The 23,285-nt window shown below is 40.0% G+C and overlaps 2 non-coding genes across 2 annotated transcripts; one reads left to right on the top strand and one right to left on the bottom strand.

The window, feature by feature from the left end:
* The first annotated feature begins 9,632 nt into the window (after positions 1–9,632).
* LOC148565357 (small nucleolar RNA R71) lies at positions 9,633–9,739 on the top strand. Its single transcript, XR_015884594.1, has one exon. It is a non-coding gene; the product is annotated as a small nucleolar RNA R71 (small nucleolar RNA).
* A 9,987-nt stretch (positions 9,740–19,726) lies between these two features.
* Positions 19,727–19,834, bottom strand: LOC148565356 (small nucleolar RNA R71). Its single transcript, XR_015884277.1, has one exon. It is a non-coding gene; the product is annotated as a small nucleolar RNA R71 (small nucleolar RNA).
* Positions 19,835–23,285: the final 3,451 nt, after the last annotated feature.

The following is a 23,285-nucleotide window of genomic DNA, read 5'->3' as shown; positions in this document are numbered from 1 at the left end:
AGGTCACAAGCCTATGAAAACACTAAGATGTATAAAGAGAAGGCAAAGAGAAAACATGACATGCATCTGGCACCCAGGAGTTTCGAAAAAGGGCAGCAAGTACTCCTTTACAATTCTAAATTAAGGCTGTTCCCAGGAAAACTCAAGTCAAGGTGGTCCGAACCTTTCATGGTTACAAAAGTATCACCATATGGCCACATCGAAATCACGGATGAAGGTTCAGAGAGGACTTTTACAGTGAATAGACAAAGACTCAAGCATTATTTGGGCAACATGGGGGAAAACCCCAGAGTAAAGTACCATCTCAAGTAATTAAGGACTCGTCGAGCTAGCGACGATAAAAGAGCGCTCTGTTGGGAGGCAACCCAACCTCAGGTAGTTTCACTTTCATCTTTATTTCAATAAAAATCACAAAGTTGTTTCCCCTGTATTGTAAGGAGCTAAGTTTGGTGTTCCACACCAGAACAATCCAAGAGTGATAGTGTAGTTCTAAGTTTGGTGTTCCACTAAAGGACATTGGTTAGAATTACACTCCACTCCAAAAGAACATTGCTAGCTCCATCCAATCAAGAGAAACCACTTAGATGTAGTTAGACTTTAGGTGATCATTGCTTTGCTGATAGCAAGATATGAGGGTCTCTGCATATATGCAATGTTTTGTACTGGGCAAAGAACTAAGTTTGGTGTTCACACACCAAATTGAGTTCGAGAGGCACAAGCATGCATGTAAGCTAACTATGTCTCAAGTGCTTTGGGAACAAGCAACTTCCAGTAACCTTGCAGGAATCTTATAAGGAAATGGTGCACCTTCACCCAAAGAAGCGAGGCAGCAAAAACTAGGATGATGACAAAAAGAGAGGGGGACCAGAGATCATCACCCGAAGGCTGTATTGTTACCTAATTCCATTGTACTCAGAATTGTTAAAAGTTGAAAGTCCAAATGCACTTTTGATTTGTAGTTGCTCGTAGTTGAACCCTTTTTAAATTCTGTCTTTTAAGTTTTCCTTCTAAATAGGTCCATGATTTCTGGTTTAAATGTCACTGCATCATTCTCTTATTTACTTGTAAGCTTGTCCATTTTAAATCAAATTGAAGAAGAGAATGATTATGTTTTTAAAAGACCAGAGTAGAGTTCATATTGTGGAAGTGCACTCATGAATCTTTGGGGTAGTCATAAGTTAGCTAAGTTGGTTCAACCACAAGGCTGGGATGACAATTGTCTGGCCTGAATACTTTGCTTTGGATACACTCATGAGACTAAGTTAATAACAAGATCCTAAGAAGAGAAAAGGGAAAGAACAATGGAAGTGAAAAACAAAAGAAAAAGAGTAAGCAATAAGGCTAGGCATCAATGGTTTTAATCTTGAGGCAAGTGTCTGTGGTGCTCCTGTGTGAGGGATCTACTTGGATGAATAAGCTCTTAGGGGTGCCTTATCACCTGGTAACTTGGGTTCACTACAGAACACTTAGTAACCCAAAGAGGTGCTAGACACCAAGGTCTCAAGAAAAGAAAATAAATAAACTAAATGCCGTAGTGTGTATGTATGGGAGATAGGCTTGAGGGAGTAAGTCCTTAGGGGTATCTCAACACCTAGCACCTTGAACCAACTGGTTCGGGAGTGTTGGTTGAAAGCTTATCTTAAAGAGTTGCCCCCTTACAGAGCACTTAGCCTAAATAACACAAAAAACCCTTGAAATAACAAGAAAAGGATCAATGAATAAAAGTCTCATGGGATATAAACAAAGTGGGTGTTTTAGGACATGATAAAGGTCTGAAAGCCAGTAACGGAATGAACCTAAATTGCTATGCATGAAACCACCATAAATCAGTAACATAACTTCCACAAGAATGACTCATTCCTCTGGATATTCCATTCATCATTCTCTTGTTCCAGTACTTGCTTAGGGACAAGCAAGCTTTAAGTTTGGTGTTGTGATGCCAGGGCATCTTGGCCAGTTTCACTGACCTTTTCTTTACTGTTTTTAGGTTAGTTTCATGCATTTCTTTAGGAAATAAGCTAGTTTTGGGTAGATATTCACCTATGCCTTGATTCAAGCATACATTGTGCATTTTACATAATTTCATGAGGATTTTGCATAAGCTTAGTGACAAATATTATGTTGCATTACTCATGACTTGGACTAGAGCTTTGATGCACCTTATTGCTTGATTTCAGGACCAAAAGGAAGCAAGAAAAGGGGAGGTAACATGCAAGGTTAATGAGAAAGTGATTGCCAATAACACTCTCAAAAAGCCATCAATGCCCACGTTAGAGAGTCACGTTAACTAAGTTAACGTGAACTCTAACGTGGAGAAGAGAAGATGAGCCAACGTTAGTGACACTTAACATTGTCACTAACGTTGGCAATTACTCATAAGTGGCCACGTTAGAAGCCACGTTAACCTAGTTAACGAGGCCTCTAACGTTAAGGGGGGAAGAGAAGCCAACGTTAGTGACACTCAACATTGTCACTAACGTTGGCCTATGGTGCAAAGTACCACGTTAACTCCCACGTTAACTTGGTTAACGTGGGAACTAACGTAAGGGATGAAGAGTTGTCGACAACGTTAGTGACACTCAACATTGTCACTAATGTTGAAGCAACCACACAACCCCCAAGAGTCACGTTAACTTCCACGTTAACTTGGTTAACGTGGAAGCTAACGATGAGGAATGAAGGATGAGCCAACGTTAGTGACACTCAACATTGTCACTAACGTTGGGATGGCTAAAGATGGCCACGTTAGAAGCCACGTTAACCTAGTTAACGTGGACTCTAACGTGAGACCTAGGGGCACATTGGAACGTTAGTGACAATGTTGAGTGTCACTAACGTTCTCGAAGGATGGCAAGGGCCACGTTAGAAGCCACGTTAACCTAGTTAACGTGGGCTTTAACGTGAAGCAAGAAGGGGCACACTAGAACGTTAGTGACAATGTTGAGTGTCACTAACGTTCTCGAAGGTTAACAAGGCAACGTTAAAAGCCACGTTAACCTAGTTAACGTGGGTTTTAACGTGAGGCAAAGGGGTGCATTGGAACGTTAGTGACAATGTTAAGTGTCACTAACGTTCTCGAACTTATATTCTCACTAAATATTAACACCCCTAACGTCCTGAGCTGAAGTCTCTGCCCACTTAGCACTTTCTCTCTGCAAGCAAAGCCAAGCCCAAATGAAGAAAAGAACTGCTTCAAACTCAAGATCCAAAGGCCCAAGACTTGAAGAGTAAACTAGAAGCTGAGAAGAGTAGTATATTTAGGAGTAGCTTTGAATTGTAAAGAAGCTCTGGAGGCTGGGAAAAAGAGAACTACTCTCTGTATTTTACTTTCTTTGCAAATTCTAGTTTTATGATGTATTCTCCATCTTTGTTTTCATTTTCAAGAGCTATGAACAACTAAACCCCTTTCATTGGGTTAGGGAGCTCTATTGTAATTTGATGGATCAATACTAATTTTCATTATTCTTCTTCTATCTTTCCTCTTGATTTTACTTGAAAGCTTTCGATCTTCATCCAATTGAGTAGTTATCTTGGAAGAGAAGCTATTCAAACTTGGATCTCTTTTGAACCTTGAAAGAGGAATGAAGAGATCAAGCTAGAAATGCTTTCTCATGCTGGACCAAATTGGGTTTGGATGGTTATGTGACTATAACCCTCTTAATACTTGATTTGGGAAATGCATGTGGTATAATCAGTGACCATACTCATCTCTTCTCATGAGCAATTGACCAAGGAATTGGCTATTGATCAAGATTTGAGAGATTGAATTGCAAGAAATTGTAATTCAATCACTTAAGATTGCCAAGGAGATCAATGAGTGCATTGATTGAGGAAGAGATGAAAATGAACTTGATCCGGAGAATCGCAACATCTCCTAAGCCCAATGAACTCCCCATCTCTGATCTTACCCATTCTCTTTAATTTATGCCATTTACTTTTATGAGCAAATCCCCCATTCCCATTTACAATTCTGCAATTTATTTTCAGTCATTTACTTCCAGTCCTTTAATTCTAGCATTTACTTTTCTGTTATTTACATTCCCGCCATTTTATTTTCTGCAACTCTCAACCCAAATCCTGGATTCGCTCAACTAGAACATTCTTCTAATTAAAGTTGCTTGATCAATCAATCCCTGTGGGATTCGACCTCACTCTATTGTGAGTTTTTACTTGACGACAACTTCGGTACACTTGCCGAAGGGAGATTTGTTGAGAGACAAGTTTTTCGTGCATCAAGGACCTGGAAACCAGTAAAGGAATGAACCTAAGTTGCTATGCATGAAACCCCATAAACCAAGAGCTTTACTTCTATAATAAGAACTTATTTCTCTTATTCTTTCATTCATCATTCTGATGTTTCATTACTTGCTTAGGGACAAGCAAGCTTTAAGTTTGGTGTTGTGATGCCAGGGCATTTTGGCCAGTTTCACTGACCTTTTCTTTACTGTTTTAGGGTAGTTTCATGCATTTTCTTAGTAAATAAGCAAGTTTTGGGTAGATATTCACTTACATCTTGATTCAAGCAAACATTGTGAACTTTACATGATTTTATGAGAATTATGCATGAATTGAATGATAAAATGGATGATGCATGATCTCATGATTTAGAACCAAGCTTTGATGCACTTTATTTGCTTGATTTCAGGACAAAGGAAGCAAGGAAGAGCCACGTTAGTAGCCACGTTAGTCTAACTAACGTGGAATGGGAGCTAGCTTGCAACATTAATGGAAAAAGTGATCACCAATAACGCCTTCGAAAGCCATCATAGGCCACGTTAGTGGCTACCTTAATTACATTAACGTGGAAGCTAACGTGGAGGAAAAGGGAAGCTCCAACGTTAGTGGTAAAAGTGAATACCACTAACATTCCAAAAGGGCACAATTGGCCACGTTAAGAGTCACGTTAATTACATTAACGTGAACTCTAACGTGGGAGGAGAAAGGAATCCTCAACGTTAGTGACACTCACCTTTGTCACTAACATTGGACTAAGCCAATATTGCCCACGTTAGTTTCCACGTTAATCACATTAACATGGAAGCTAATATGGAGGAAAGAAATGATAAGCCAACGTTAGTGACACTCACCTTTGTCACTAAAGTTGGAGATGGCAATCACCACCACGTTAGTGGTCACGTTAATGCAATTAACGTGAGGCACTAACGTGGAAAGAAGGGGCATTTGAAGCATTAGTGACAAAGGTAAGTGTCACTAACGCTCTCGAAGCTTAGGCATGCCCACGTTAAGGGTCACGTTAGTTATACTAACGTGAACTCTAACGTAGGGAAAAGGGGCAATAAGCAACGTTATTGGAAAAGGTGAATGCCAATAACATTTGCGAAGGACCAAGAGGCAACGTTAGTGGTCATGTTAGTGCCACTAACGTTGAAGTTAACGTGGATCATTTTTGGCTTGGAATGTTAGTGAAAAAGGTGATCGTCACTAACGTTCTCAAACCCACATTTTCACTTAACGTTAACACCACTAACGTCCTAACTAACGTCAATGCCTAACTCACACTTTTTCTGCAAGCAAAGCTAAGCCCACTGAAGACTGTAACTACTTCAACTAAAGATCCAAAGGCCCATATCCAAGACTTGAAGAGCCAACTAGAAGATCAGAAGAGTAGTATATATAGGAGTAATTTTGAACTAGTAGGGGGCTTTTTGGCATTTTGGAGAACTATACTCTGTATATTTTACTTTCTCTGTAACTTTTAGTTTTATTTTGAAAATGTACTTTTCATTTATGCTTTCCATTTCCAGAGCTATGAACAACTAAACCCCTTTCATTGGGTTAGGGAGCTCTGTTGTAATTTGATGGATCAATAATAGTTTTCATTATTCTTCTTCTTTCTTTTCTCTTGATTTTACTAGAAAGCTTTCAATCTTCATCCTATTGGGTAGTTGTCTTGGAAAAGAAGCTATTCATACTTGGATCTCTTCGGAACCTTGGAAGAGGAATGAAGAGATCATGCTAGAAATGCTTTCTCATGTTCGACCAAATTGGGGTTTGGATGGATATAGTGACATATAATCCTACTAACACTTTGATTTGGGAATACATGTGGTATAATCAGTGACCATACTTCATCTCTTCTCATGAGCAATTAGACCAAGGAATTGGCTATTGATCAAGATTTGAGAGATTGGGTTGCTAAGGAATTGGAATCCAATCACTTAAGATTGCCAAGGAGATCAATGAATGCATTGATTGAGGAAGAGATGAGAATGAACTTGATCTGGAGAATACAACATCTCCTGAGCCCAATGAATCCCTCATTTCTGATCTTACCCATTCTCTTAACTTTTTGCCATTTACTTTTATGTTTATTTCCCCAAATCCCTATTTAAGATTCTGTAATTTACTTTCCGCCATTTACATTTTGCTCTTTATTTCCAGTATTTACACTTTCTGTTATTTACTTTCCCGCCATTTACGTTTCTGCAAATATCAACTCAATTTCTGCTTAGCTCAACTAGAACATTCCTCTGATTAAAGTTGCTTGACCAATCAATCCCTGTGGGATTCGACCTCACTCTATTGTGAGTTTTTACTTGACGACAATTCGGTATACTTGCCAAGGGAAATTTGTTGAGAGACAAGTTCCCATGCATCAGAATGGAAGGTATAATGAGAACATACATCGAGGTCGGAACAATCAAAGATGGGAGGCGCCACAAGGATTTGATCAACCCTTTCAGCAACAACCTCCTCCAATGTGCCATGGGCAATGACGTTCTACGATGCATCCCAAGGCAATGGTTATGGTGGACCCTTTCGTGACAACCAACCTCCACCAAATTACTATGGTCAAGAGCCATTCCGAGGTGCATACCAAGTTGATGGATATGGTAAATCCCCTTGTAGTTACCAACAAGCCCCACCTTATGCTTATGAACCACCTCCCAACTATAACTTTGAACCACCCTACTCACAAGCCCCTTTTCACTATTCGCCTCCATATGACCCCAGTCCATATCCACCTAACCAACTACCATATAAGCCAAATGAACCATACATAGAACCACCACAATTCCAACCGAATTATTCCCAAGAACCACCACCTCCATATCCCTATCACAATGAACCACCCTCCTATCATGAGCCTTTTCTCCCAACAAATGAACCCTCCTATCTACCCCAAGCTCCCATAAATGATACCTTTAATGTTATTCACCAAAGGCAAAGAGAGCGTCAAACCACACTTATCTCTACTCTCATTGGTCTCACCTCTAAACTCCAAAATCTTATATCCCGCATGGACCAACCCTCTACCTCCAATATTTAACCCTCAAGCTTTACTGCACCACCACCCTCCGTATAAGAATACCCATATCCATCAATCCAAGAGAAACATAATCCCAATTATGCTACTGACCTAGAACAAGAGAGAAGGGATCGTCTTAGGGATGTAATGGATCGGTTTTATGCACACATACTTCAAGAGAAGTAAGAGGAGGCCCAAAAGGTAGAGGTGGGAGAGACCCTTGAAGATGAAGGAATAGTTGAAGAATTAGTAAAGGTTGAACAAGAGGAAAGTTCCATCATTGATGATAACTATACACTAAGTGACATCAAGGAGGAGGTTGATTTTGTATTAGAGCAAGTGGAGAAAGCTGAAATTATTGAAGAAGAGGAAGTGGTTGAGGACTTAGGAGATGCAGAACCTCCATGGGAAACTCAAGTCATAGAGCCTCCTTCCAAGACGTTTGAATTTGATATTGAAGAGGGTATACAACCTCCAAGGCATATCATGGTTGAAGACTTGGAAGCGGTTGATCATCAGACAGGTTCAATAATTAATGAGTTTCTACCTATAATTGAACCCTCTCCCATTGAACTAGAGGAGGAGGTTAATGTTACAAAAGCTTGTCAAGAGGTGGAGATCATCAAAGCGGAGCCTAAGAGAGTGAAGCATACATTAGCAAGGCTACCACTGGAGATACCTTCCCCCAAGCCATTACCATCCAACACAACATTCAAGTGGTTAAAATTCTTATCCTTCAACTGTACCTTCTGACTTGAATATGGTCTGATTGAAACGGATGGACAACTTAGAGCTATTTGCGGTTTTAAGAGTAAAAGGGAGATGGTTAGCTGTTAGTAACACCATCATAGGTTCGTTATGGTTGGAAGCTCAAGGCCTACTTGCAAGGGTTGGTGTAATTCTCAATTAATTGGGTCTAGGAGGATGCTTCGGTGCCTAAATGAGAATTTCAAGGCTGAACCACCCGGATAGAATCATGATGATCAACATGAAGACGGGTGTAGAAACAAGATTTAGGATCCCGGTATACAAGAGGATCAATTTTGGGAGCTCAAAGCTTGTGAAGAACTCCATCAAAGCTTGGGGAATTTACTTGGAGATGTTAGAGCTTATTGGAAGTCCAAGCATTGTTGGAAGTTTCAAGACGAGTTCAAGCACAAGCCACCATGATAAGGAGCTCACCAAATGTCCAACTTAAGGACTTTAACTAAAAGTGCTAGGTGGGAGATAACCCACCATGATATGATTGTTTCTTTTTATTCTTAGTATTATTCTATTTTATTTTTATTAGTATTCATCCATAATTCCTGCAAATTCATCTTCATTCAGCATTAAAAAAAAAACAAAAACAAAAAACAAAAAGCACTAGACGCGCAAGCGTCGCTGACGCGTACGCGTCATATGTGTGTGCGTGAAAAATAAAAATTGAACAGAGAGTTAGGCAGGTGTGGTACCACTTCTCAATTGAATAACCTTGCAATCTTCTTTTTCAACTGGCTCCTCATTAACTTGCACTTTAATACTTGCCACTTGTCCACTTATCAAGGTGATAGCCTTGCATTCCTCTCTTGGATTTGGAATTGTGTTACCAGGAAGGCTATTAGTGGTTCTCTGATCAATTTCATTAACTCTTATGGCTATTTGACCCATCTGAATCTCCAAATTCTTGATTGATGCTCTGGTTTCCTGCACAAAACTCCTCATCATCTCCCAATTAGAATCTTCTTGGGATTTAGAATTTGCCTGCGGAGGTGGTTGTTGTTGATGAGATTGAAATTGGTGGTTATTGTGATTGTTCTGTTGGAAGCCGCCCTGAGAATTATTGTTGAAATTCTGAGGTTTCTGAGGTTGGTCCCTCCACCCAAAATTTGGGTGATTTCTCCACCCCTGATTGTAGGTCTGAGAATAGGGATCAATATTGGGATTTCTAGGAGCACTCCCCATGTAATTGACCTGTTCAGAAGAGGATTGAGCATAATCATAATTATCATTTTGCACAAAAATACCTATCATGTCATAAGAGACCTCTTAAGGTGGATTTTGGGTGTTGATAGCTGAGACTTGCATGCCACCCATATGCTGAGTAAGTAGATTTATTTGCTGAGACATAAGCTTGTTCTGAGTAAGAATAGCATTAAGAGCTTCTACTTCCATAACACCCTTCTTCTGAGGAGCCTCAGAGTTCACAGGATTCCTGTTAGATGAGTATAAATATTGGTTGCTAGCAACCAATTCAATAAGCTCAATAGTCTCTTCCAGTGTCTTCTTCTTGTGCAATGAACCACCTGCAGAATTATCTAAGCACATCTTGGACATTTCACCCAAGCCTTCATAAAAGATATCTAGTTGGGTCCATTTGGAGAACATGTCCGGAGGACATTGCCTAGTTAGTAGCTTGTATCTCTCCCAAGCTTCATAAAGAGTTTCACCATTCTTCTGCCAGAAGATCTGAACCTCCACCCTAAGCTTAGTCAGCTTCTTTGGTGGGAAAAATTTAGTAAGAAACTCAGTAACAACCTTGTCCCAAGTATCTAAACTCTCCTTGGGTTGGGAATCTAGCCATAGCTTTGCTCCATCCCTCAGAGCAAACGGGAAGAGCATGAGTTTGTACACCTCTGGGTTCACTCCATTTGTCTTCATAGTATCACAAGTCTGCAAAAAATTTGAAATAAATTGATTTGGGTCTTCGTGGGGAAAACCTGATACTGGCAGTTTTGTTGCACCAGGGTGACCAATTGTGGGTTCAACTCAAAGTTGCTCGCAGCTATAGGAGGCACCACAATGCTTTTTCCATAAAGATCTGTAGTAGGAGCAGAGTAAGAGCCAAGAACTCTCCTTTGTTGCTCATTCTCATTCGGATTTGCCACATTGGCATTTACAGCATTATTAGGATCCATAGTGGATTCTGCAGCCTTGCAAAATCTTGCTTGTTGCAAACGTCACCTGAAAGTTCTTTCAGGTTCAGGATCAAAGTCTAAGAGATGTTCTCTGTCTCTGTTCCTGCTGATGGTGTGAAAACGAATTTCAACATCCAATCTAACCGGCAAGTGTACCGGGTCGCATCAAGTAATAATAACTCACATGAGTGAGGTCGATCCCACAGGGATTGAAGGATTGAGCAATTTTAGTTTAGTGGTTGATTTAGTCAAGCGAATCAAGTATTGGTTGAGTGTTTGTGATTAACAGAAACTAAATTGCTTAGAATGTAAAAGGGAAAGGGAGAATTGCAGTAAACTAAAGAGCAGGAAAATAAAGAAGCTGAATCTTAAAGAGTAAGTAAAATAAAGTGCAGAAACTTAGATTGCAAGAAATGTAAATAACAGAAGCTTAAAGTGCAAGAAATGTAAATTGCTTGAATCATAAAAGGAATTGGGGATTGGGATTGCAGAATTTGAACAAGGAACAAGTAAATGGCATTAAACAATAGAGAGAAAATTTAAGTGCAGTGAAGTAGATCTTAACAGAAAAGTAAAATGACTTGAGAATTTAAAGAACTAGAGAGCAGTGCTTAAGTTGCAGCAAATTAAAAGGGGTTGAGATCTCAGGAGTGGAAGAGACTAGATAACAAGTCTAGATCTCAAATCCTTCCTTGATCCAACAGGAGCAATTGCAAAAGAAGCAAAGAAAAGTAAATTGCAGAAACAAAGTAAATGAAGAAGCACTGAACAGTAATCCAAATTCAATTATGCAGAAAGAGAATAAACAAGGATCTCAAAGTGAGATTGAAACAGAATTTCTTCAATTCTCCACTCAAAATCCAAAGCAAGAAAATAAAAGAGAGTTTAAGCAAGAACAGGGAAGAAGAGAATTCAATTTTCCTTCCCAATTCTCCAAGAACAGAAAAATGCAGAAGCAAAAGCTCAAAATCAAAATGCAAGTAAAAAGAAAATTCAAAATGAAGTCTAAAAGTCCTAATTACATCAAACTAACTCCTATTTATACACTTTCTATTCTTGGATTTTGGAATTTGGATGGGCTTTTGATTTGGTGAAGATTTGAATTAAATTGGATTTTTGGTTGAATTTTCAGCCCATGAAGAAATTGCTTCCAGGGGAGTGCTCAGCTCACAAAGTGAGCTGAGCTTTGACACTTAGTGTGAGGAGGCCTTGCATAGCGTGCTTTGCTGCTTGGGATGCATCAGGGGAGAGCTCAGCTCACTTTGTGAGCTGAGCGCTAGTGTCAAATTGTGCGCCTTGATCCCTTAAAATATTTCGCGTGCCAAGTCTTGGACATCTTCAAGGTAGCGCTCTAGTGGTGCTGGGAGTGCACCTTCCTTGCTGAAGCCTCCGTGTTCGAGACTTGCTGGTAGCATTTTCGCCAATTTTTGGCTTATTTTCCTTGTGAGTGGCGCTCCCCACTCTCCCTTGGGTCATGGGTTCAAACCTTGGAGCATGCATTTGCAAATCATTTTCTTTGAATTTTGCCTTTAGCGCTCTCGATAATGCTCACTTTGTGAGCTGAGCTTGGTTCCTCATTTCCTTATTTTTTTGCCTTGTGTTGTGCTCAGCTCACAAAGTGAGCTGAGCTCTGTGCCTTGGTCTCTTGGGAGTAAAGGTAGCGCTCACTTTGTGAGCTTGGTGGAGAGAGCTTTGTTGTGCCACGCTTTTTCTTCCTTGAGCCACACTTCTTAGGCCACGCTTTTCTTCTTTTCTTCTTTTCTTCACCTGCAATTAATCAAAACAACCAATCAAAGTATCACCAAATTCACAAGGTTTATAAATCATTAAAAATCAATTAAATTTGGCCTAAACCTCATGATTTAGTATCAATTATATGGTGGTTGTTTGATTAAGAGAAGTTATGCAATTCCATTCCAAATTGCTTTCTTAGGATGCAAGAAAGTGCATAAAACCAAATAAAAACAAAGAAAAAGACTATTAAAAAGGGTATATGATGGCTTGTCATCACCTGCGTATAAACAAACAGAAGACAAGAAAAGATGGGATTCTCTATGTCAGAGTGCAGAGAACTCCCAGTGAGGTAACCTGTGTAAAATAATAAAATAGAAATACTAAATAAATAAAACAAAAAAATTTCGAAAATTAATAGGGAATTAAATAAGAAAATTAAAATGAAATTAACTAGGTGACACCAAACTTAATTTCAGGAATTAAAGAAAAATATTAGTGCTATTTATTTATCAAAATTTTTTTTTTCAAAAATACTAAAGTAAAAATTAAATAAAATTAAAACTAAAATGCCTAATCTAAGTAATCAAACAACGAATAGTTGTTAATCACTTTCAATCCCCGCCAACGGCGCCAAAAACTTGGTGCGGAATTTATAACCACAAACTAACCGGCAAGTGCACCGGGTCGTACCAAGTAATACCTCAGGTGAGTGAGGATCGATCCCACGAGGATTGATGGACTAAACAACGATGGTTGATTAATTTACTTAGTTAGGCAAACAGAAAATAGTGTTTGAGAGTTCAAAAGCATTAAACAATAATTCAGAAATTTAATAAAGCAAGTAGTAGATGGGTTGTGAAATATGTATGGAGAAACAGCTAAGGCTTCAGAGTTATCTATTTTTCGGATTGACTTTTCTTGCTAACTATTTTAATCATGCATGATTTAATTCATGGCAAACTATATGTGACTAGACCCTAATTCCTTAGACCTTTCTAGTCTCCTCTAAAATTCATCAACCGCCAATTCCTTGGTCACTTAATTCCAATTAGAGGGTGAAGTTCAATTCTAGTTTATATGCCACAGAAACTCTAATTACCCAAATATAAAAGGATTATATGTCACGTATCCCGTTAAGTCCAGATAATTAGAAGTTTAGGAGAAATTGTTTTCAAGCTATTGTTCAAGTAAAGAGCTTTTCCAAGTTATACAAGAACTCAATTAGAAAAAGGGTCATACTTCCATTCCACCCAAATTCATAAAATAAAGAACGAAAACAATTCTTGAAATATAAATCAGTACATGAATTAAAATAGAAAAATAATAGTATCAATCCATACAATAGACAGAGTTCCTAACCTTAACAGTGGAGGTTTAGTTGCTCATGGAAAAGAGAAAATAAGGATTGTAAATTGGGCTAGGGTGGAATGAAAAGTTAACCAATGTTGGAATCCTTTTATATCTAATCCTAATTAATTTAAAATATATTATCTAAAACTAAATAATATCGTTTCCTATTTTTAAATAAAATAAAGTTTAAATCAGAATTAAATGCAGCAATCAGCGTTTTTTTGCGTCATCTGGACGTGGCGCATGTCACGCGTATGCGTCAGTCATGCGTACACGTCGATGGTCTTCTTCGCGTGTCACGCGTATGCGTCAGGTACGCGCACGCGTCGCTGAGCAACTTCACTTTTCACGCGTTAGGTATGCGCACGAGTCACTCCTCGCTGTCATCTCCTTTATTTCTTGTGCTGATTCCATTTGTGCAAGCATCCTCTCCATCCTCTAAGCCATTCCTGCCCTATATAGCCTTCTTCTCTTTTTCTGCAGAAGCTCCATCAAATCCAACCAAATGCTACTTAAAATAAACAGATTTGTACACGACTCAAAGTAGCATCCATAGTGGCTAAAAGATAATTAATTCTTGATTAAACTCAATAATTTAAATGCAAATTCACTAGGAAAAGATAGGAAATATGCTCACGCATCAGTGGCATGCCTTGCGCACAAGCAAGTCCACGTGTATGCATCCCTCACGCATACGCGTCGCATGTGTTTTCACCAGTTCACGTGTACGCGTCCCCCACGCGTACGCGTGACCCTGCAAATCGGCATAAATGGGTGTATGGCCAGAGAGTTATGATGGTGTGGGGCTAGAACTGTGCTGGGAGCACAAGCCCCACCACGCGTACGCGTCCCTGACGCGTGCGCGTCGTTTTCCCACAATGGCCATCCACGCGTGCCCGTCTTTTGACGGGCACGCGTCATATGCATTTTTTTACTCTCGTGCGTATCAAGCAGAGAGTTGTGCTTGCGCGGGGTTGCCTTCGTGCTAATTGGACAACCCATATCATGCGTACGCATCCCTGACGCTTACGTGTCGCTTGGAAATTGCGCGACCCACGCGTACGCTTGATGTACGCGTACGCGTCGCTTGCGACGCACACTTAAACCACCTCAGCGCCTGATTCTAATTCTCCCTCTCCCCCAATCTTAACTCTTTTCAATCCTAATTATTTCTTCTTCTTTCTTTCTTTATTCTTCCTTATTCTTTCTTACTTTCTATTACCTTCTTCCTTCTTTCTTCATCTTTTTCATCAGGTTTCTTTTCTTCTTCTCCTTTTACTCTTTCATTATTACTTTAATTTATGTTTCTTTTTTCTTTATTTTTATTTTAGTTGCATTATCCATGGTTTCTTTTTCTTTTCTTTTTTATGCATTCTTATGTTGGTATTGGAGTTTTATTTGGGTATTACCTTACTATACTAAAGCTTGTGGTTATTATAAGGAGTGATTTAACAATTGATATTTTCATTTGGCTCTCATATACATTTGGATTATATTATTTTCATTCCTACTTTAACTTGCTCACCAAGTGTTTGTGAAAAAGCACCTATGGCATCTTGAACTCTATTTTGTTTTATCCTTTTACTTGAATGCCTCTTTTTCACATCACTTGTACTCCATATGTATTTAGGATTATTATTCACAATTGTCGTCTTTACACATGCTCTTTAATTTGGCACATTGACTACTTGATGCTTGAGCTATGCTTCTCATTCCTGTTTCTGCATGCCATAAACACTCCTGCATCTATTTATTATGAATTGCCCTTTCGATATTCATTGATGTCTTACCTACATGTTGTAGCTACCATGTATTTGAGATAACATCTTTCCTTTGGCATTCATTATCACTTGGAATTTCTCCATTCCGGTTCTTTAGTTATCTATATTTAATATTCTCCCTTTTCTTTCTTCTTTAGACATGGGTACCAAGAAAGGATAAGAGAAAGCCACTAACAAGCCACCAGCAAGGAGAGGAACCAAGAGAACACTAGCAAAAGCACTTCCCTCTACTAGTGTAAATCCACCAACAAAGCGGGTGAAGAGGATCATTAAGGTTGATGAATCAGAGAAAGCTTCTCCCGCCCGAGACACCACACGATTTGCTAACCGTTATTGCAAACAGATGTTCCCCATCCTAGCCGAGAGGAACTAAAACAATGAGCATCTGCTCATCGTCCCAACACATTTTGTTGATTTTGTGGAGCCCCGAATAGAGAGGAGACAGTGGGGATTTGTGAGGAGGCAGCCACGAGAGGCCAACTTATCATGGGTAGTTGAATTCTACTCAAACTTCCACTCACCTACTCTGCAGACTGTCTACGTTCGTCAGTAGCAAGTCCCTGTCTCCAAGAATGCCATACATAGAGCACTGGACCTTCTACCTAGTCCAGAGGGATGGGATGCTTATCAAGCAGCCTCTTTTAAGTGCCAGATGTATCAGTTCGACTGGGATAGCGTTCTTGGAGTTATAGCCCAACCTGGTAGCAAGTGGATAAACGGGCAGCATCATTCAAAACCCAAGAGAATCCCAGCCCAATCACTCATCCTAGAGGCTCGCGTTTGGTCACAAATTATGTCCCACTATGTCTTCTGAGCACTCACGAGTTGACCTTCACAGTAGACATGGCTGTCCTTCTCTGGTGCATCCTGACAGACCAACCCCTCAACCTGCCCCGACACATCCGACAAGTAATGGGACATGTACAGATTGTGGGTAACCTGCCTTTCCTCACCTTGGTTTCAGACTTAGTCTCTGCAGCAGGTGTGTCCACTCGGGCAGGCGACACGAAGGTCATGATCCCTAGGGCCGACCAGTATGTCCCGAATGGGAAGTACATCAGGCCACTAGTTCCCTCTGCGAGCCGGTCTGCTGACCCATCTTTGGATACTCCTCCTACTTCTACCCCACCATCATCCACACCACAAGCACCATCCATCCATTAGATGTTCCTTCAGATCCTTGAGAGGTTCGACTGGCAAGACCAGCGAATGGAGCAAATGGAGCGCCGTAACAAGCGCCGATACAACTACCTGAAGGACCTCATAGTTGGTACACACCCACCTCCAGAACAGAAGGACACCGCAGACTCCCCTTCATCCAGTAGCACAGGAAGCCAAGGCGAACTAGACACTGGAGGCAACACTTCTAGCCCTCCCTTGCTCCTTACTAATGGCACGGAGGACCATGCTAAGTCTTAAGTGTGGAGAGGTCAGTCTTTGACTTTCGGAGGTAACTTCTCTCTCTTAAACACCAATATTTGACTTTTTTTTATTTTTTTAGATAGGATAGATTGTATAATAATAATTGTTTGCATGTATGTTTTGCTTGGTTGAAATAATGAGTTTCTTTTCAAGACCCTTTTTATAGCATTTCACTAAATTAAATTAAAAATTTGTGTTAAACTTGTTGGAAGACTGTAATTTGGAACATAAATTATAGCTAAGAACACACAACCTGTGAGATTTGAGCTTGATTACATGGTTACACTATTTAACTATAATATCTTATTCTTGTGTGTTTCTTCTGTATGATTGTAATCTATATTTTGTTCCATTCTATATGTCCATTGTTTAGTATATTTACATGTTTACATATGATTGAGGCCATCATTTGTTATTAGCTCACTTATCCCAAATAGCCTACCCTTTCAATTACCTTTGTTTGCCACTTTGAACCTTTTAATCCCCGTTTGTTCTATATTTTACCACATCACTAGCCTTAAGCAAAAAAACAATTAATTACCCTAATTGAATCTTTGGTTAGCTTAAGATAGAGATTGTGTGTCAATTAAGTGTGGGAAACTGTAGGAACTTGGGTTGATGAAATTGTACAATGTCTTATTGACAAAATATTGGGAATTTGGGCACCTACTCTTGTGAAACCAGAAAAATTAAAAAAACTCATGTGCATTCTTTATATCTCCTTGAGCTTAGCATGAGGACATGCTAGTGTTTAAGTGTGGGGAGATTGATAAACCACTATTTTATGGTTTATCTTGTGCTGATTTGAGTGGCTTTTATCAAGTCTTTGCACACTTATCCATACAATTTGCATGATATTACAATTCCTTCCTAGTTTTGTTCTATAATTGAAAACTTTCTTCCGAAGCCTTTAAATTGTATATTTTTAATCCCTCTTTATATCATTTGATGCCGTGATCTGTGCATTAAGTGTTTTCAGGCTTTATAGGGCAGGGATGGCTAAGAGCATGGAGAGAAAGCTTGCATAAATGGAAAGAGCACAAGAAATAAAGGAGACAACCAGCGAGGAGCGACGCGCATGCATTGCTCACGCGTGCGTGTGAATTGGAGTTCGCACGGCAACGCGTGCGCGTGTGATAAACCACTATTTTATGGTTTATAATATGTTTAATTGTTTGGTTTTATCATGATCTTTACCCACTTATTCATATAACTAGCATGCATTTATATTTCCTTCCTAAAATTATTACATGATTGAAAACTTGCTTCCTAGAGACTTTTAATTATGTATTTTAATTATCCTTTATTCCATTCGATGCCGTGATCTGTATGTTAAGTGTTTCAGGCTTTATAGGGCATGAATGAGTTGGAGATTGGAAAGGAACATAAGAAATTGAGGAGATGACCAGCGAGAAGTGATGCGGCCGCATGGCTCACGCGACCGCGCGAAAGAGAGGAAATCGCAGTGACGCGGCCGCATGGCTCACGCGACCGTGCGGATTAGAATAGTACAAGTGACGTGGAGGCGTGGACGACGCGCTCGCGTGGCAGGGCAAAACACCGAATGACGCGTCCGCATGAATGACGCGATCGCGTGACGTGCACGATCTGCATAATCTGCAGAATTCGCTGGGGGCGATTTTGGGCCCTGCTTTGACCCAGTTCTTGACCCAGAAAAGCAGACTAGAGCCAGAGAACATGCAGGAACCAACACAACATTCATTCTACACAATTTTAGTTTTTTAGATCTAGTTTTACTCCTCCTCTCGGTTTTTTCTCTATACATTCATAGTTCTTAGGATTTTATTTCTATTGCTTTTTGCATTGGGATATTGAGAAGAGTTATTACCTCATTAAGACTTCGTCATTCTAGTTCGTTTTCTTTACTTGGCTCTACTCTTCCATGTCCTTTAATTTACTCAATTTTACTATTGGATTATTTTAGAATTTATTAATACAAGAATTAATTTTATTTTTAATTGATTTCTTTGATTTTTATTTATCATGTCTTTCTTTAATTCCCTTTCCTATGTTATGAGTTCTACATTCACAATGAGCGAGTAGTTCCCTAACTTGATGGGGAGTTGATTGAAAGGAACCCTTGAGTTGGAATGCTCAAAAGAAAAATTGTAATTGGGTTTATGGTTGGATTGCCCTCTAGTCACTAACACCAATCCCTTTTAATTGAGTGGGTTGGAACTTGTGAATAGAAGTAGCATTCCAACTTGTTTGACTTTTCCTTACCTAGTAAGGGATAACTAAACAAGACAGCCTACAATTATCAATTAATCTTGAGAGTACTTCAACAAGAATAAGGCTTCCAACTAATCTACTCCCAGTCAAGGCTTTTATTTAAATTATTTAATTTCTCTAATTTAATTTCCTGTTTATTCAACTCAAACCTTTTTTGAAAACATCTGATTAATAAAATAGCACACCTTTCTGCAACTCGTTGGGAGACGACCTGGGATTCATACTCCCAATATTTTAATTTTAATTTTTGTGACACCCTTCTAAATTGATAAGCAGATTTCTGGTTGGTTAAGAACTATACTTGCAACGCATATCTTATAACAATTCTTGACTCGCCAATTTCCGCCACGTCAATTTTTGGCGCCGTTGCCGGGGAGTTGCAATAGAGTGCTAAGTTATTGATTGGAATTTATTTATTTGAATTTTATTTTATCTTGCTACTATGAATTGCTTGTTTCTTTTGTTAGATGACGCGTTCACTTCCTGATCCAAGCTTGCCAGTATTCGATCTTGAGATTGAAAGAACTATTTCACAAATAAGGCAAGCTCGGTGTCGATTAGTCCTCTCTGAGGGAGGTTCTGAAACGTCATTTGAGGAAGAAACCAGCCCCCATTCTACTGATTCAGTTGATTTACGTGTAGGTGACATGGCAGCACCTAGGAGAGTTACTATCCAGGAGGCTGGAGCCCCTGATTTTACAATGCAACTGTTTCAAGCGCATCACCCAGCGGTGGCTACAGACTTTGAAATAAAGACTGCACTGCTCAATTTGATGCCCAAGTTTCATGGCTTACCTACTCAAGAGCCTATCAAGCACCTGAGAGATTTTCAAGCAGCCTGTTCTACTGTCAGGCGTGATGGTGCAGATGAAACTTCAATTTTGTTGAAAGCTTTCCCATTTTCTCTTTAGGGAAAGGCAAGAGAGTGGTACTACACTCAACCCGCAGCAACTGTATTCGACTGGAATACACATAGAAGAGAATTTTTGGAAAAGTTCTTTCCAGCTGAAGTTACTGATAAACTGAGAAAAGACATTTCCATGATTGTTCAGGACGAATCCGAGACTCTCTATGAATACTGGGAGCGCTTCAATAATCTTCTGGAAGCATGCCCTCACCATATGATTGACAAGATAGTGTTACTCGGTTACGTCACACAGGGCATGAGGCCCTAAGATAAGACCACATTGGAAGGTGCTAGCAATGGGTCTATGAAAAAGTACGAAACCACTGATGAGGTATGGCAATTGATCAGTGACTTAGCTGAATCTACTCAGAATCACAGGCAGAAATAAGGCCGTTCAAAAACCGTTCCAGAAGTATCCTCTAGCAGAGAGACTGCTGCTCTAACTCAGAGTATCTGTGAAATGACCAACTTGCTGAAGCAGATGCAATTGAATTAACAACAAGTTCAGCAAGCTCAACCTTCTCCACCACAGCAAAGCCAACAGTTAGTCCCACAGAGAGTTTGCGGAGTCTGCGCTGATTATAGCCATTATACTGATGAATGTCTGCAGCTCCAACAGGAAGACAACACCGTGACAGCCACTCATAACTTCTATGACCGCCCCAACCAATGGTACAATCAAGGTGGCAATTATAGCCATGGATGGCAGGACAATTCTAACCAGAATTTGAGGGACAACAACAATAGAGGAGGCAGAGACAATCAGGGAAATCAGAGGTGGAATAATAACAACAACAGGCAGCAGAACCAAAACCAGCCTTACAGAGCACCTCACCTGAGGCAATCCCAAGGACCACAGAATACCCAACAACAGACCTCTCAAATTACTTATCCTTCTTCATCTTCTAATGACGACTTACTACAATCTATTGATCGGAGACAACAGACCATGGAAAATAACCTTTATGCTACACTAAATGGTCTGAACTGTACTTTGCAAGCTCTTGTCTCACAGATTGGATCAATGAATAACTCCAATAACCATCCTTTGAGCTCCAGTGGAATCCCCTCTCAACCATTACCCAATCCGAAGGGTGGCATTAATGCCATCACCCTAAGGTCCGGAACCACACTGCAGGAGAGGAATCAGGAGGAGCCAAGCCCACCAGAACACGCCTCAGCTGAAGAGGTAGTGGAAATAGAAGATGTTGAAGAGGAAGAGGACATACAGGACATGGTTGAAAAAAAAGAAATTCAACCACAGGAGGAAGCACCACAGGGCACAGACACTACAGAAGACACCACTCCCATTCCATTTCCACAACTTGCAAGGAAGCCCAGGAAGCAGCTGGAACCTGATCCCAAAATGGTAGAGATATTCAAAAAGGTTGAGGTAACTGTTCCTCTTTTTGATGTTATTCAACAGGTACCTAAATATGCAAAGTTTCTAAAAGATTTATGTATACATAAAGACAAAATTAATGAATTAGAAACTATTCCTTTAGGTAGTTCCATATCTGCTTTAATGGGAGGTTTACCTGAAAAGAGTAGTGACCCAGGTCCATGTATGGTTAATTGTATTATTGGTGGTGTAGTATTTTCTGACTGCATGTGTGATTTAGGAGCATGTGTGAGTATAATGCCTTTGTCTATATATGATATTTTGAGGCTCCCTCCCTTAAAAAGGTTGGCAGCTCGTTTTGTCTTAGCAGATAAAAGCATTATTACAGTGGCCGGAGTTGCTGAAGATGTATTAGTGGGCATTAAGGGGCTCACATTTCCCATTGATTTTTATATCCTGGAGATGCCCCAAAATCACTCAGAGAAACCATCATCAATCCTACTCGGAAGACCATTCCTAAAGACCTCGAAGTTCAAATTAGATGCTTTTTCAGGAACATACTCTTTTGAAATAGATGGCCGAGTGGTAATCTTCAATCTGAATGGAGTTATGAAGCATCCTCCGGAGGATCATTCTATCCTCCAGTGTGACATCATAGATTAACTCGTGGCTGAAGTTCACCAGGAGGAATTTAAAGAGAAGTACATAGGACAAGGTCCAAGTGTGGGGACATTCTCGAAGGACAATGACAGTGCTTTACCATTGTTACCAGCTCCAGACAACCCAGAGCCTGACCATGATCAGAAGTTAGAATTAAAACCCCTTCCTCCACACCTCAAATATGCTTACCTTGAAGACGAGCAGAAGTTTCCAGTTATCATTGCAAGGGAACTCACTTCTCAACAAGAAGAGCAGTTACTTAGTGTGCTGAGGAGGCACAAGAAGGCAATTGGTTGGAGTTTGGCAGACATAGTAGGCATCAAACCTCAAGTCTGTGAGCATAGGATATTTTTAGAAGAGGGAGTAAGACTTGTCCATCAACCCCAGAAAAGACTGAACCCCACTATCTTAGAGGTTGTCAAGAAGGAAGTGACCAGACTACTGGAGTCAGATATCATCTACCCCATTTCAGACAATAAATGGGTAAGCCCAGTACAAGCGGTGCCCAAGAAGTCTGTAGTCACTACAGTGCAGAATGAGCATGGAGATCTCATTGCAACCAGAGTTCAGAACGCCTGGAGGGTCTGCATTGACTACAGACGCCTCAACCAGGCCACTCGTAAGGATCACTATCCTCTTCCATTCATTGATCAAATGCTGGATCGCCTGTCAGGTAAATCACATTATTGTTTTTTAGATGGTTACACAGGTTATTTCCAGATTCATATAGCTCCTGAGGATCAGGAAAAGACCATTTTTACATGTCCTTTTGGGACTTATGCTTACAAGAGAATGCCCTTTGGCTTGTGCAATGCACCAGCTACCTTCCAAAGGTGCATGATGAGTCTTTTCTCTGATCTTATTGAGGACTGTATGGAAGTTTTTATGGATGATTTTAGTGTATATGGCGATTCCTTTAGCCTTTGCTTAGATGGATTATCTAGAGTATTAGATAGATGTGTCAGTACAAACCTTGTATTAAATTTTAAAAAATGTCACTTTATGGTAAAACAAGGTATTTTACTAGGACATGTTGTGTCTAATACTGGCATTTCTGTAGATCCGGCAAAGCGGGATGTTATTTCTAGTTTACCTTACCCCTCCTCTGTGAGGGAAGTTCGTTCGTTCCTTGGCCATGCAGGTTTTTATAGGAGATTCATTAAGGACTTCAGTAAGGTAGCACTTCTCTTATCCAGACTACTGCAGAAGGATATTGAGTTCGAGTTCAATGAGGATTGCAAACAAGCGTTTGATAAGCTGAAGACCGCCCTGACTCAAGCTCCAATTGTGAGAGGGCCAAACTGGAGCCAGCCATTTGAAATAATGTGCGACGCCTCCAACCATACAGTAGGAGCAGCACTGGCTCAGCGTGAAGGTAAGAATCCCTTTGTTATTGTTTATGCATCTAAAACTTTAGATGCCGCTCTGTCCAATTACACTACTACTGAGAAAGAGCTTCTTGCTATTTTTTTGCTCTGGATAAATTTCGAGCCTATTTACTTGGTACGAAGGTAGTAGTGTACTCAGACCACGCAGCTCTAAAGTATCTATTAGCTAAAAAGGAGTCCAAACCAAGGCTTATACGTTGGATACTGCTATTACAAGAATTTGATTTAGAAATTAAGGATAGGAGTGGTAACCAGAATTTAGTGGCAGACCACTTGAGTCG

This window comes from Arachis ipaensis, chromosome B5, assembly GCF_059453495.1.
Source record: "Arachis ipaensis isolate K30076 ecotype BB chromosome B5, ASM5945349v1, whole genome shotgun sequence".
NCBI lineage: Eukaryota > Viridiplantae > Streptophyta > Magnoliopsida > Fabales > Fabaceae > Arachis > Arachis ipaensis.
The sequence above is the reverse complement of the archived record's forward strand: the minus strand, read 5'-3'. Positions and strand labels throughout refer to the sequence as shown.